The 15,881-nt window shown below is 41.8% G+C and overlaps 2 long non-coding RNA genes across 3 annotated transcripts; both read left to right on the plus strand.

Moving 5' to 3' along the window:
• The first annotated feature begins 666 nt into the window (after positions 1-666).
• On the plus strand, positions 667-15,014 carry LOC309865243. Of its 2 annotated transcripts, none has more exons than XR_014311996.1 (5): positions 667-1,061; positions 2,123-2,245; positions 7,064-7,117; positions 11,926-11,993; positions 13,576-15,014. It is a non-coding gene; the product is annotated as an uncharacterized lncRNA (long non-coding RNA). The 2 variants fall into 2 exon arrangements; XR_014311997.1 differs by having other exon boundaries at positions 14,677-15,014.
• A 371-nt stretch (positions 15,015-15,385) lies between these two features.
• On the plus strand, positions 15,386-15,881 carry LOC309865253. Its single transcript, XR_014312007.1, has 2 exons — positions 15,386-15,492; positions 15,637-15,881. It is a non-coding gene; the product is annotated as an uncharacterized lncRNA (long non-coding RNA).

The raw sequence follows: 15,881 nt of genomic DNA on the forward strand, positions 1-15,881 counted from the left end.
TACAAAGCAGCCTGTGATTTGTACTTATTACTATACAGCGGCCGACTTCACCTCGGAAGGAAGCTGCTCTTTTATTTTCAGGAGGAGGGGGCATTTAAAAGGTTGGAACAATGCCCCAATCCTGCTCGGAGGATAATACAGAAACCCCTTTTCACTGTGGGCGGACAGCGCTGAGCAGCGCCCAGCTGGAGCCTGAGGCCAAAGGGAACAGGTGCACCCCTGGCCACACAGCATGCCCTCCCGAATCTTGAACCACCGGAGAGTTAACAAAAGTATCACAGGGTTCAAAAGTGACTCCACATGAGCCCGCACTGACCCATCTGTCCACACACCGTGGTCACCCCTCCAGAACCCACCGGACCCGCGGGGCCAGGACCCACCGGCTGACGGGCACCGGCCGTTCCTGGGACACAGGAACTCAGAGTCGTCAAACCAACAGCCGGTCTTCATTGAGACTTTCTCGGGTTTTACTCATCTCGGGGTTTTGCATCACTTTTGATTCTTTGAATGTTGCATTAAAATAGCATCCTGATCCTTGAGGTTTTTGCCCCTTCCTGACCTGTGCGCCTCGGCGGGCACCTACCGCCTTATCCGTACCCTGTGGCTGGAAGATGGTCTCGCGAGGTTTGCCGGCTTCTCGCACGCCGGGAAGGGCGGACCTTAGGACCCAGCGGAGAGAGGCGGGGACTCGGGTCCGCCGCGGGAAAGCAGACCCCGAGCTGGGCGACCCGCGGCGGAGCAGTCGTGGGGCAAAGAGGAGGATGAAACGGAGCGCTCTGATGAGAGCGTGCGGGAGAGCCGACCCAGTGTGAACACAAAGGAAGCGAAACATCCGGATGCTACCTGTCGCAGGCCTGAGCTCCCTGCTCCCGCGCCTCTGCTGCACGTTGCAAGCCCGCGGCCCCCAGCCTCCTGCGGAGACCAGGAGCCGGATCTGATGGCAGAACCCCACAGCCCTGGTCCGAGACAGCAGGCTCAGCCAAACGTGGAAGATGGGCCTTTCCTGGGTCCTCGAGGGAACCGCGAGCCTGCACCCCTGACAGCTGAGCCTTCAAGCAAATGTGCGTTGAATGTTTTTATGTTAAAGATAATAAACCTTTTAGTTAAAAATCAATAATATATCGATGTCAATTTCTTAGTTTTGACAAAATGCTCCCTGGTAATGTAAGATGTCAACAATGAGGGGAAATGGGTAGGAGGTGATATGCAAATTCTCTTCTTCTGGACATTTTAAACCTGACATTTTATTTTATTTTTTTTTAAAGATTTTATTTATTTATTTGACAGAGAGAGAGATCACAAATAGGCAGAGAGACAGACAGAGAGAGAGAGATGAGGAGAAGCAGGCTCCCTGCTGAGCAGAGAGCCCTATGCGGGACTCGATCCCAGGCCCCTGGGATCATGACCTGAGCCGAAGGTAGAGGCTTAACCCACTGAGCCACCCAGGCGCCCCAAACCTGACATTTTAATAATTATTTAACAATTATTTTAATAATAAGTTTTAAAATAAAACTTATTAAATGTAAATAAATACAACAAAGCCACCTGGTGGAACCTGCAGGGGAGGCTGGGATGGTCTTGGGGGGGGGGGGGCTGGGGCGAGCACAGGTGGGTGGTTCTCAGACCCTACCTTCCTTTAGGTTCTGGCCTTTCTGGCAGAATTTCAGCTTCCATGACTCGGAGATTTTCTCCTTTCAGCCTCCCTGAGGATGGTGTCTTAGCACTGGCTTTCCCTTCCTGCGGGGTGAAATTTTTTTTATGTAACCTCTACTTAATCCTTTGTGTCAACCCATCGGAGCCACGGTCACCCCCCAGCCCCGTTCTTATTGCCATCAAGTTACATCAAGACTGAAAGGGTGGAAATGAGTTAGCCTACCTGTAAGAATTGGCTTGAGATGTATTTCCCCTCTATTTACATTCTTTGCATCTGTAGCTGCTCTGAGAGTCACACAAGGTACTGTGGTAGGGTGAGAAAGAACAAAAAATCAGGGGGCTCGTCAGCTCTACCTGGAACCCTTCGTAAGGCAAGTTTATTTTAGAGTGTTAAAATACATTCCACTACGCTTATTTTAAGAGGTAACTACTAAGAGGGACAATTAAAAAAAAAATTTTTTTTTTACAGGGAATGTTGGGCCCTTTTCAAACTCCCACTTAAAAGAATATGAGGGAAGTAGGGGGATGTGTTTTCTTTGTGCGAAACTCTGAATGGACGCATTGTGTGAGGCCAGAGGAAAACTTAATTTGGGTAAGATTCTAATTGTCTTCTTCCTTATCATGCTGGAGAAGCTGACAAGCTATATTTTACCACTCAAAAAAAAAAAAAAAAAAAAAGAAAAAAGAAAAAAACAAAAGGAGAAGGTGTACCTGGTTCCCAGAGCAGAATTCGGGAGGGGCTGAGAGCACACGGGATGAAATGTTTCCTTTTGGTTTTCTTCTCTTTGAAAGCCATTAACCGTCATTTATTCAGAATCTTGCAGTGACGTGGCATGCAGCATCCAGGAACACAAAAATGGACCTTTTATTGATCCGAATTATCCCGCCCAGGTGCAAGGCATAGCCCCCGCGTCAGCAATCTGCTGTGTAGAATGGTGACAGATGTTAGAGGCACTGGTTCTCAATGCGGGTGATTTTGCGGTGTCTGGAGGCAATTTTGGTGGTCCCAGCGGCGGGTGGGGGCAGATGAGGCCGGGTGGGGGCGGGTGAGGGTGGGTGGGGAGTGACAGCCCCGGTGTCTAGTGCGTGGAAGCCAGGGACACTGCTTAACATCCTGAGATGCACGGGAGAGCCCAGCAACAAGGGACATCCGATGAGAAGCATCCAACCCAAAATGCCAGTAACCCCAAGGATTCAAGAGCAACTCTCTGCAGTTCGTTCAAGGTTGAGGAAACAGAGGAGTGTATTTGGAGGGTAATGACTGTCGTGCTCTGTGTGTTTTACATCAGGTGCCCCGGAATAGCTAAGAAGGAGAGATCACACCCGCTTGGGGTCATCTAAGAAGACTTCAACAAGCTTTCAAGTGGGCTTCTCTGTGGTCCAGTTTCCTCATTTTGTCTGAGTCTTACAGATCATCCAGAGTCTCTAAATATTTCTATATTTCAGTCAATAAGTAGCTGCTGAAAATCCTTTCTTGGCCACATAACTCAACATCTCTCGCGTCTCCGTCTTTCTCTGCTGGAAGGGAATTTAGAAGACCTAAGTTCCCTCCTGGCTTCTGACAGTTCTCACTCTAAACGCCTATCTAGTGGCCCTCTAGCCCCAAAACACGCTTCTCAGCCTTCTGGGGTGAATGCATTCCCATAAATATCTGTCTCTCCCAACATGCACGTAAATGCAAAAACTTGCTTATAACCTCAGGGGCTCCGGGGACTCCCCAAAGTCCTTCTCTGGACCACTCTAAGGGCACATGGATCCCGGATTGGATATTTCTGCCCCAAAGTTGGCTGAGCAACAAAATCTTTTGCTGGGGTTCCCTGATCCCCTGGAACCTGACCCAGCTGTGTTTTCAAAACTAACAAACTCTTTCTCTCTCGCATGATGCTCTCATCTGTCTCTTGTTCTTTCTGTCATGGAATTATGTTTTATTTTGCTCCTGCTGCTTCACCCAAATTATTTTAGTTTATCTCATGGCCTTGCCAAAAATCTACCTGGCAGAACAGTTTCTTGGACCTGCCAGCATGGGCTATCTATCACAACTTTCTCTGGGTATTAGAAAGTGTTTCTGGTACGTCCCCTTCAGCTAAGGGAACTGACAGTGAATGTGTCCTTGAAGTCCTTCCAGAGGGAAGGAGCTTAGGAAAGACCACTTAGGGGAGTCTGCTATAAGCCAGCAGGGTACACAAAAAATGGCCTGACTCTCCCCAGAAGAGAGAAACCAAGAATTGCTTTGCCACCATGAACGTGGCCGGAAGACCCCAGGGCTGTGCAGCTCAATAAGGTCACTTCGTGTGCTACTGAGCTCTTGAAATGTGGCCAGTCCAAATCAAGACGTGCCACCAGTGGAAAATACCACCAGATTCTGAATACTTAACATGAATAAGGAATGTAAGTACTTCATTCATGATTTTTATATTGATTACATGTGGCAGTGAGAATATTTGGGATGTGAGGGGGTAAATAGAATACATTATTGATGTTAATTTCACCCATTTCTTCTTACTTTTTCCATGTGGCGACTGAGAAGTTTCATACTATGCTTGTTCCTCAGGTTTAGGCTTGCACTGTATTTCTGTCAGACTGTGAAGCTTTAGAATCTCATGGAGTAGGGTGCCTGGGTGGCTTAGTGGGTTAAAGCCTCTGCCTTCAGCTCAGGTCATGATCTCAGGGTCCTGGGATCCAGCCCCGAATTGGGCTCTTTGCTCAGCAGGGTACCTGCTTCCTCCTCTCTCTCTCTCTGCCTGCCTCTCTGGCTACTTGTAATCTCTGTCTGTCAAATAAATAAATAAAATCTTTAAAAAAAAAAAAAAAAAGAATCTCATGGAGTAAGCCGCTGAGGGCTGGTGTTAACTTCTGTGCAGATTCCTTTTCTATCAAATGTATGTGACCTGCTGAAGGGCTGCACCTCCTTCTGAAGAACCAGCCCAGATAGTTGGAACTTTCTTAGATGAGGCCAAAGCTCTAAGACCTGGAATATACTTTTAATTTAAATTTTTATTTTTTATTTTTAAAGATCTTATTTATTTCTTTGAGTGAGAGAGCACAAGCAGGGGGAGGGGCAGAGGGAGAGGGACAAGCAGGCTCCCCACTGAGTGGTGAGCCAACATGGGACTCAATCCCAGGACTCTGGGACCATGACCTGAGCCAAAGTCAGATGCTTAACCAATGGAACCACCCAGGCACTCATGGAACATACTTTTAATTGGTTACTACACGGTCTTGTCATGAGCGCTATACATGGAATATTTGTGTCCCACCAAAATCGGTATGTTGAAGCCTAATGCCCAGTGTGCAGGTATTAGGAGGTGAGGCCTCCGGGAAGTCCTGAGGTCCTGAGGTGCGCTCACCAAAGGCATTAGTACTCTTGTAAAGCAGAGCCCACAGAACTCCCTAGCCTCCTCCACTATGCGAAGAGATAGCAAAAAGACAGTTGTCTACAGGAAGTAGGCTCTCACCAGACACTCAATCTGCCAGTGCCTTGATTTTGGACTTCCCAGCCTCTGGAACAATGAGAATTAAATTTCTGTTTTCTATAAGCCACTCCAATTATAGTATTTTCGTTATGGCAACCCAAATAGACTGAAACAATGGGAATTACCAGTGCTTATGCTGTGACCATAAACCCTATGATGTTGGTACTGAGTAACAATCACTGGTGACATTCAAATACATTTTTATTGTCAGCCAAGGTAGGCCCCAGCAACTCTCTCTCAGTGGTTGAATATATGGGCTGAGACTGGGATTTTCAGCCCGGGATGAAACTGGTCCCTTTGGTGATGCCTGACTTTTCCCTACTGATTTGCATCCAAGGAATACCCTGACACATAATGGGCAGAAGCCCAAATATTTTACAGGGAAATACCTTGAGGCTATATAAATATCTATTCATTGATGTTTCTTGGCTCAATTCGTTATTTCTTACATGTTTGCCAAACAGTGCTGTGCTTTTCAAATTCCAACATTCCTTCTGTTTATTATTTGGGATTCTGTAAAAAAATGGATGCTGTAGGACGCCTGGGTGGCTCAGTGGGTTGAGCTGCTGCCTTCGGCTCAGGTCATGATCTCAGGGTCCTGGGATCAAGTCCCGCATCGGGCTCTCTGCTCAGCAGGGAGCCTGCTTCCTCCTCTCTCTCTCTCTCTCTGCCTCTCTGCCTACTTGTGATCTCTCTCTGTCAAATAAATAAATAAAATCTTAAAAAAAAAAAAAAGAAAAAAGAAAATGGATGCTGTAAGAAAAATCTTGTATTCTTATATATTTATTTATAGCAGTGTGGACTCATGGATGGTTTCTTCAGTGGGTTACATTTGTTACTAGCATTTATTTTGAAGATCAAATTATCGCAGATTTCAGCAGTTAAATTCCACTTAAACTGACTCTAGTGTCCTTTTTGATATGTCCCATCATTCTTTGAGAATTTCCTCACTTCCTGGCACAAGAGGTCGGTCTTGTACTTTCTCTGCCATGGTTATGGATTCAGCCATTCCTGTATAAAGCTCTGGTTCATCTTTGTGAAGACTGGTATTTAAATACCAAGATGTGAGCCCTGGGTGTGATCATGGCTGTTGGGGTGTTGCTGCTGCTCCTAGGCCCTCTCCATAGACAAAGACAAGGAGTACATGTATCTGCATAATGCAGGAATGCAAATTTTTATTTGTATATCTAGAAGCCCAAATATGTTTCTTTTTTTTTTTTTTTAAGATTTTATTTATTTATTTGGCAGACAGAGATCACAAGTAGGCAGAGAGAGAGAGACAGAGAAGCAGGCTCCCTGCTGAGCAGAGAGCCCGATGCGGGGCTCGATCCCAGGACCCTGGGATCATGACCTGAGCCAAAGGCAGAGGCTTTAACCCACTAAGCCACCCAGGCACCCTAGAAGCCCAAATATATTTCGAATACCTTAGGTTTACACTACAATCCTAATCCCACAGCACAGATTGGTTCTAGCTTTTTTCCTTTTTCATATTGGTAACTCCTTTCTCCCACAGTGAGAAACTTGGTTCCCATTATCCTCAATATATTCACTCATTGGCGCATCACTACCACCTACCCACTGCACTACTAATCTCGCACTGGTGCTACCACTGCACCGCCCCCCCAATCCCATGTGAGCAAACTCCTAAACCTACTTGGGTTCCAAAACCCTACACAAGGCCATGGCCTCACCCCCCATGTGGGTGCTCTCCTTACTCTTCATTGGCTCTGATATCCCACGCTGGGTTGCTGCTGACATGGCTGTCCAGACAGGGATGTTTTCCTCACTCCACCCCTGCACAAAGGCCTACTTTACTCTGCACTTGTAATGACTTTGGACTGCATTCAGGAAGTCAGGCAGGCAGGCTGTCATGAACCAATTAAAATATCTTTGAGACAACTTGGAGCATAAGCAAACATGTTTTATACTTTTTTTAGGACAGTCCAAATGGTTCTTCAGAATCTCATCCTGTCTACCTATAGAAGAGTCAGGTAAGTATCTTAGGTGAGTTGCTTCATAAGATGGTGCTTGCTCTTGGTGTACAAAGATACACGTCTAATTTGTAAGAGGAGGCCTTCATTGAGAGTATCATTAAAGTAGAATATTCATTTTCAGTCATATATGGCCTTATAAAAAGAGATCTCTGTTTATTGAAGTCAACAGGATACTTAGTACCTAAGGTAGTTTTTTTTTTTTTTTCAATGACATATCCTAAAATGACCTATGAGTTCAATCAAAGTTGGAATGAATGAATCATGTTAAGAAGTCCTATAATATTGTAGAGGAGCATTTGGGTAGTAAGTATCTTTTCTCCAGAATGAACTGCAATGTGAGGGAACACTATCTCTAATAGAAAAACATTGTGGAGGTGCCTGGGTGGCTCAGCCAGTTAAGAATCTGCCTTTGGGGGCACCTGGGTGGCTCAGTTGTTGGGCATCTGCCTTCGGCTTGGGTTGTGGTCCCAGGGTCCTTGGATCAAGCCCCGAGTTGGGCTCCGTGCTCCACAGGGGACCTACTTCTCCCTTTCCCACTCCCCCTGCTTGTGTTCCCTCTCTAGCTATGTCTCTCTGTGTCAAATAAATAAAATCTTAAAAAAAAAAAAAAAAAAAAGAATCTGCCTTTGGCTCAGGTCATGATCTTAGGGTCCTGGGAAAGAGTTCCGCATTGGGCTCCCTGCCCAGTGGGGAGTCTGCCACTCCCCTTGCTTGTGCTCTCTCTCCTCAAATAAAAAAATAATTTTTAAAAATAAAATTAAAATTAAAAAATGGGATCCTACTATACACACCATTAATGCCTTGAGTTTTTCTTGATAATATATGCCACAAACATTGTCCCATGAATCTAGATACTCTATGACCTCATACTTTTAGTGGCTAGGTAATATTTTGTTGTATAGATGCACCATAATTATTCACTTTTCTGGTTTTGGGTACTTTCGTGGTTTCACATCTGGGCTGTTAGAAATGATGTCATAATCAACATTTGTAAGTAAGTCTTTGCTCACATCTATGATTCTTTCCTTTTTTTAAAAATTTATTTGACAGACAGAGATCACAAGTAGGCAGAGAGGCAGGCAGAGAGAGAGGGGGAAGCAGGCTCCCCACCAAGCAGAGAGCCCGATGCAGGCCTCGATCCCAGGACCCTGGGATCATGACCTGAGCCGAAAGCAGAGGCTTTAACCCACTGAGCCACCCAGGTGCCCTATGATTATTTCTTAAGCATAAACTTTTACAAGTAGAATTTGAGTCTCTGGCGCAAATAGTGTTGTACAAAATTGGATTACTCACATGACTTTAATTATATATAAATCAGTAGGATATGCAGAAAGGGATAATATACTTTCCCAAAGTATGTGACAATTGTTTATAAATATAAGTAATATACAATATATAGCATTTTGGTTGGACTCTGTGCTTAATAATCTCTGGGAAAATCAAAGAACAAACTTGTCTCCCAATAGTCTCAAAAAAGTAGGATTGCTAGTTTGAGCCTAGTTCCAAGGACTTCCCTTGGCTTTTGTGGTAAGAAAGAAATTGTTGCCTCATATCACACTGGCAGCGCAAATAGTGAAATATTTATTTTGGAATATGTGCTTTCTATCTGGATAGGATTTGGAATTTTAAAATCTTTTCAAAAATATTTCAGAACCACAAAATACAATAAGCTTTGAATTAAGTATTGAGATTTTCTCTTCCCTACTGTTTGATCAATTTTTTAAGAGAAAAAAAAAAGTGCTACACAGAATACAATTAAATCTTAGTCCTGAATAATTGTTTGTGTGCTATTGCCTGGAACGCAGAGAGTGGATCAGATGTCCTCCTGAATTTTTTCAGCTCAGCAATTCCAACTTTTATATTCAATGAGCTTTAACTTGGAGAACTTATCACCCACTGCTCAACCAAGCCCTTTGCTCTTTACCACACATTTTCTTTGTGCTTTAATTTTCCTTTTATAGTCACAGAAGGTGTCTGCCAACCCTCCATTGTTGTAATTATGGCAGTGTTTTTACATGAACCTTACTTTAGCAATGAAGGAGACAGAGGAGTGCAATGCCCAGTTCAGTAATGCTTCTAGTCATAAGCATAGAATATTCTTAGAGTTATTAACAAAAAGTTTAAAGTCTTGGTTTAAAATCTGAGGTAATATGATTATGATTAAGAGTAGAAGAAAATTCTCAAATGCTTAAAGCCTTAACGTGCAAAGGAAATACAATGCTTTTTTTTTTTTTTTTTAACATAAAACCTTCTACAGAAAGATGGGGGAAAAAAGCAAAACCCCATCACAGTGTTACATATTATTTACCCTCTCTAATTCACTGAATTATAGTTTTATAATTTAATAAAATTCTTGTCTCTATGAGTCTGTTGCTCTAACATGCTATATAAATGACTTATGTTCATTGGCCTAATTCAGCTTTTGTTGTTGCTGGTTGGGGTGTGTGTGTGTATGTGTGTATACATCTATGTTGAGCAGTATAATGGTTACCCATTGTTTGGTCCTCAATATCTATGCCTGACTTAACCTTTTCCAATAGTCCCCATTTCCACTTGGAGATCCACTGCTACTCTACCCCCAACTATCCCACTTCAGGATGGAACAAATGGCACCTGCTTTAAGGCAAAGACGACCTTCCATTACACTGACCACGGTGCTTAGGTCAGACCTGAGCCTGTGGTCAAGCCAACAATGAATTTCAGGGCTTTTGATGGCACTTCTGGGACACATTTCTCCCCCCACCCCACATCGTATGGAATGTAAAGTTAGAACTACTATTGTGACTAGGATGCTGACCTTAGACCGAATCTAACACCCAAATAAGTTAACACAGAAAATTAAAGAGATTGATCCACACCTAGAAAAATAAGTTCCCTTCATTGTGTAATGTGGTTTGATTTAAGCTGTGTTACCTGCCATTGAAAGTATAACTGATATGGAATCTCAGATGTGGTTACAGGCCTGGGAAGCATGGAGGAAGCCACATGGTTCTGGCCTTCTTCAATTCTTCTCTAGATCAATGCCTATTAATGAGAAGATGAAGGGGAGGTATGGAGAGAGAAGTCAACCCAGGTGTCATGGTTAATTTCATGTGACAACTTAATTGGGCTAAGGAATACCCAGGTAGTAATGTTAAAACATTATTTCCGGATGTGTCTGTGCGTGAGTTTCTGGAGAAGATTATATGGAGGATGACGCTATTTTATACACCTAAAGCAGTTTCTGGTTGCTTTTCCACTTTGTTCTCTATGTCTCCTCCAGGCATGCATAATATAGCTGGTAGACCCATCCAATGAGTTCTTAATTTGATATATTATATTCTTTTCTTCTAGAATGTCCATTTGATTCTTTTATTATCAGTTCCAGTTCTAACATTTTTCATCTCTTTTATTCTTTTTATCCATTTTCATCCATTTTTAAACACTGATTATGGCTGCTTAAAAAAAATCAATGTCTGCTATCTCCAGCACGAGACTTATGGGTCTACTTCTATGGTTTGTTTCTCTTGACTTTTGAGTCACATTCTCCTGTCTTTTCACGTATCTAGTAATATTTGTTGTATTCTGGATGATGTATATAAAAGAATCATAGAAGTGCCAGAGGACATCTTCCTCCAGAGAGTTTCCCTTTTCTTCAGTAGATTGGGCAAGAGGTTGATGATCTCAATCCAGCCAGGGATTGAGCTGGGCTAGACCTCATTGTAAGTTCACTAAACTCGATCTGCTCTGGTTCATCCTTATTTCTTGGACATGGTCCTCCAAGGCTTTTAATTGAGAACCTGGCAGTCTTCGTCTCCTTAGCCCAAGAGGATGCATTTTCCTCTGTTCTTTGAGGATTCTGAGCTGTTAACCTCCCTCTATTTAGCCTCCCACTCTGTACACTCGAATATGGCAGCTGCCTTGAGGGGAGACGAGCTACATATTTGAGACACACTTCCTCCTTCTAGCAGGAGTTTGCCTCCTCAGTATTGCAGAATGCAGGCTCTCAGCTGTCTTTGTATAACCCAGAACTCACCACATGTCTCATGGTATAACCAGCCACATTCGCAGTTCCTCAAATTTCCAGTCTGTCATGTCAGCCATGCACAAAACTTCACTTACTTCTCTTTCCTCCAGTGGAGTCCCACTGTATAGGCTTAGCCTGATCCTCCCTCTGCGCCTAGACTCAGCAACTGCTGTAATTCATCCAGTTTTTCTGATTGCTGTGCAGGAGCATTGTGTGGCTGTGACCTATTTTATTCTACTCAAAAGTGGAAGGCCACTTGTGGGTAACCTCTTAACCAAACTAGCATTTAGTGTGGTGGCCCAAGGAGTGGTCTCAAAATTCTACCCTTCTAGCTTTTTGACCATGGAAAATTCACTTAACATCTCTTAGGGAGAACAATGGCTACTTCTTTGAGTTCTTATATGGGGAACTTTCAAAGTAAAGTGTTTTAAAAAAAAGGCAACCTCTTTTTTATTCATTTCTTTATTCATTCAAAGACATTTCTTGAATATTTAATATATTCCAGACACTTTGCTAAAAGCTGGGTGGGAAAAAAATGAATGAATAAGACTTGGAGGCATGATCTCACAATTCTAGTGGGGAAGAAGAATAGTAATTAAATAAGAGAAATATATTGTACAATTATGACATTAGTATAAGATAAAATGGCACAGAGAAAGGAATAATTAATTCTGTTGATGGGGCAGGTAAGTTATGGGAGATTTCTCAGAGGAAGTGAGTGACTTACAAGTGCAAGTTAACCAATTACTGTAGAGACTACCAGTTCTCTGCCTGAATCCATTCTCCATCTGTTCCATAGAAAAGAGTCATTGTTGGACAAATTGCTGCACACCTGGAGAACACAATCTCAGCTGCCTTTGAACCTAGGTATGTGTCGAATTTCTGTGTCAAAGTCCTCACTGAGATGAAAATAAGTAACAATTGTAATGCCTCTTGGCCTTAAAACCTTGCATATACTATGCTCCATACTTCTCTGAGAGCCAGAGTGTAGGCATTCGTACACCTAACTTAGCCACTCAGACAAGGACAGCAACCTAGGAGATGGCTAAGCAATAGGATATAAGGAGTCCAGGTCCTTGAATGATAACATGAACCCTACCCATCCCACTAACTTGGACAGCTCACTTCAAAACTCTCACGTAAGGGGAAAAGGATTTGTTTTAAGCCATTCTATTTTGGAAACTTTTTGTTATTCTGTCTTAGCTGTACCATACCCAATTGTCCTGAAGAAACACTTCTAAAAACCAATAAGAAAACGATAAGCCAAAGAGAAAATGGGCAAAAGTCATGAATAGGTAGTTTATGAAGGAAGAAATGTAGATGGCCAATAAACATATGGAAACATTGGAAACATTCAAACTTACCAGCAATTAAGAAACTACAGATAAAATTACAGCAAGATGTCTGCTTGCTTATACTGAATTCACTCTATATAATGTATATGATTATATATGCAATGTATATAATGCACATATATCTTAACAATTGACTTTCTAGGCATTCGTTTTAAAGAATTATTGTTCAGAATATGGGAATTCATTTAGAGTTGTTAGGTAATAATTTATATAAATCAGAATTGAAAGTAATTTATATGCTTAATATCAGGTAATTGAATTAAATAAATCTGGATAGAAATAATATTCCATCATTTAAAATAATTAGTGGAGGGGCACCTGGGTGGCTCAGTCAGTTAAGTGGCTGCCTTCTGCTCAAGTCATGAGCAGGGAGCCTGCTTCTTCTTTCCCTCTGCTGCTGTCCCTGCCTCTGCTCTTTCTGTCTCTCAAGTAAATAAATAAAATCTTAAAAAAAAAAAAAATTAGTCGGGGCGCCTGGGTGGCTCAGTGGGTTAAGCCGCTGCCTTCGGCTCGGGTCATGATCTCAGGGTCCTGGGATCGAGTCCCACATCGGGCTCTCTGCTCAGCAGGGGGCCTGCTTCCCTTCCTCTCTCTGTGATCTCTTCCCTTCCTCTCTCCTACTGTGATCTCTCTCTGTCAAATAAATAAATAAAATCTTTAAAAAAAAAAATTAGTCAAGGCCCAAGAGGTGCCACTTGAAGTGAGAGTTACCTGTCTGACCTGACAGTCATGAGTGAGTAACAGGATTGTAGACCCAGGTCCTGGGAGCAGGACATTTAAAGTGACCAAGCTTAGCACAGGAATCACAGAAAGTTTCTCATCCTTTTCCAAATCCTTATTAGAAGGGGAAAAAAGCCTCTAGAAACTATAGCTATGACCCGGCAAATAAAGAAAATTATGTGATTTAAGATTATCCCCCTGGCTGGAAAATTATTCAATGACAGTTGAACATGTTTGCTTAAGTTCTGATTTAAGACAGATAAATGCCCATAATGAAAATACAGTGGGTATTTTTCTCAAGCTTCTTGGAATCATGAAGTGACACAAGTTCTCTTCAATGGGAATTTGCCTTTAAATGTGGCTTTAACTTCTAGGGGAAGAGAAGTGTCAGTGCACGTCTAATCTCCTTGGAGTTGTGTTGGGTTGCCTTCTGATGCTCACCAATAATTTATAGAAAGAAAAAGAATACATCCGACTTGGCTACTGTATTAATTGTTGCCTCTTATAAAGTCATTCCTCAAAATACACTTTGAAGAATATGTAATAACTGATTTCAACTGACTTCAAGTAATCATTTTAAAAAGGTCAAACCTATCAGCCAATACAGAAACTGAATGTGATGGGAATGTTAAGATTTCAAAACAACTCAAAGGACTGTGGGAATGGGAAAAGGTCATCTTACTTTTGTTCCAGAACATACTGGTAATATGGCTAAGTATGTAAATGCATACTTAGTTGCACAGAGAGGCTGTGCCTATTAAGGAATGTTTGATTATCCAAAATATCTTAAAATACATGGTCTTCAGAAAGACATGTATTCTGAAAACTATGAATCATGGAAGGAATCAAACCCCTGTTTTTTTTTTAAGCTGTATAACTGAAGCCACCAATGAAGGGTAAACTATTTCACAGCAAAGTTGAGAAACATATGAAAGAAACATTTTCAAGAAGTTGGTAGAGCATGCAACTCTTGATCGTGGGTAGTGAGCTTGGGCCCCACATGGGTATAGAGGTTACTTAAAAAACAAAACAATGAAGCTTTAAAAACAGATAAATAAGTAAATAAAGCAAATCTTCATATGGCACAAGAACATAACTGATAGTTCTATGAAGAAAAATGAATGACATTTATTACCAGAAATGATAGAAAGCAATCACCATTAATTTGTGGTTGTATTTTACAAGAAAACATTTAAATGTATGTAGCTATTTTCTTATGTCGAAAAGTGTTGAAAATGTTAATAAAAAAATCAATATTAATATATTGTTCATACTGAGACACTAGGTAAGGAAAATATCCTAATTATTAATATGTTATGATACCAATAACCATTAAAAAATAACAACCATCATGCTTTTGACAAGATGAAATAGATTTATGAAATCAAGACTTTATCTTCATATAGAATGTTGTTGTTGAAACTAGTTTCACAGAGTTAATAAAGCTCATTTTCGGTATTTCGGATGTTTACCAGAATCAGCATGTCATGAATGTGTGTATCTACTTGGAAGAAAAGAAACGGATATTACTTTGCAGATGCTTACCTTGATGTTTATGGAATTAGCTAATTTATACTCACTTTTTTTTACTGTGTGTGGATTTCTAATATCTTTAGTGCTATGCAATTTACATTTATTTGAATAAATTCTCTATTTTTAACTTCTGCTTAAAAAAAAAAACTTGTGGAAGTACATTTATCTACAGTAGATCTATGTGTGAATCCACCTGTGATGTGGATTATGGGAAATTCTATATTCTTCCTTTTGCTTATCTGTGTTGTCTGCAATAAACTTGTATGTTTTACACAATAAACATGTAAGCAAATTAATGTAACTTTTGAAAGGCAATAAAAATCGGAAAGAAAGAAGGATAGAATGAAGGATGAAGGGAAGAGGGAGGGAAGAACAAAAAGAAAGGAAGGAAGGAAGGAAGGAAGGAAGGAAGGAAGGAAGGAGAGCTTTTAAATGAAACTTGACCTTGCATCAGCTCAGCAAGGACTGGAGGTAACATACACGGGAATGGGATGGGAAACATACATGGCGTCCTTCGGTGGTTGAGGAGCATGAGAGAGTTGGAGAAGTAGCTGAGTCTGAGTCTCCCCATGTGTTTGTGCTTTAGTTTTCCATCCCATTCAATCCCACGACCTATCCTGCAGGAGTGATGGGTATTGTCTTTCTTTACAAAGGGGAGATGACCCCCCAGGGTGGTGAGGAGACTTGCTGATCATACTGTATGAGCCAAGACCACTCCCCCACTCCCAAAGTTCACCTTCTGTGGTGAGGAAAAAAAGGTAGTTGGGTACAGTCTAATTTTCCTTTGTATGTCTAGCAGCTCTTAATCTTTCTTGTTTTTCTTTTTTTATTCCTGTGAAGAACCAATAACTTTTCAAAGCTTTTTTAATGTGTGTGTGGGTTGTTTTTTTTTTTTTTCTAAGTAGGCTCTATACCCAACATGGGGCTTGAACTCACAACCCTGAGATTAAGAGTTGCATGGTCTACTCAAAGCTTTTGAGATGGCACTTCTGCCCAAGATCTACCTCCTGTTGCTTGTCCTCGGATGACCATAGGTTCCGCACTGTGTGAAGCTACACAAATGGCTTCCTTAGAGGAATGGTCTTGACTTTCTGCTAAAGAATGCTTGCTGCCACTCTGTAATAAAGATCCAACAAGACATTAAAAA

Source organism: Mustela nivalis (assembly GCF_964662115.1).
Source record: "Mustela nivalis genome assembly, chromosome: 5".
In the NCBI taxonomy this organism is placed as follows: Eukaryota; Metazoa; Chordata; class Mammalia; order Carnivora; family Mustelidae; genus Mustela; species Mustela nivalis.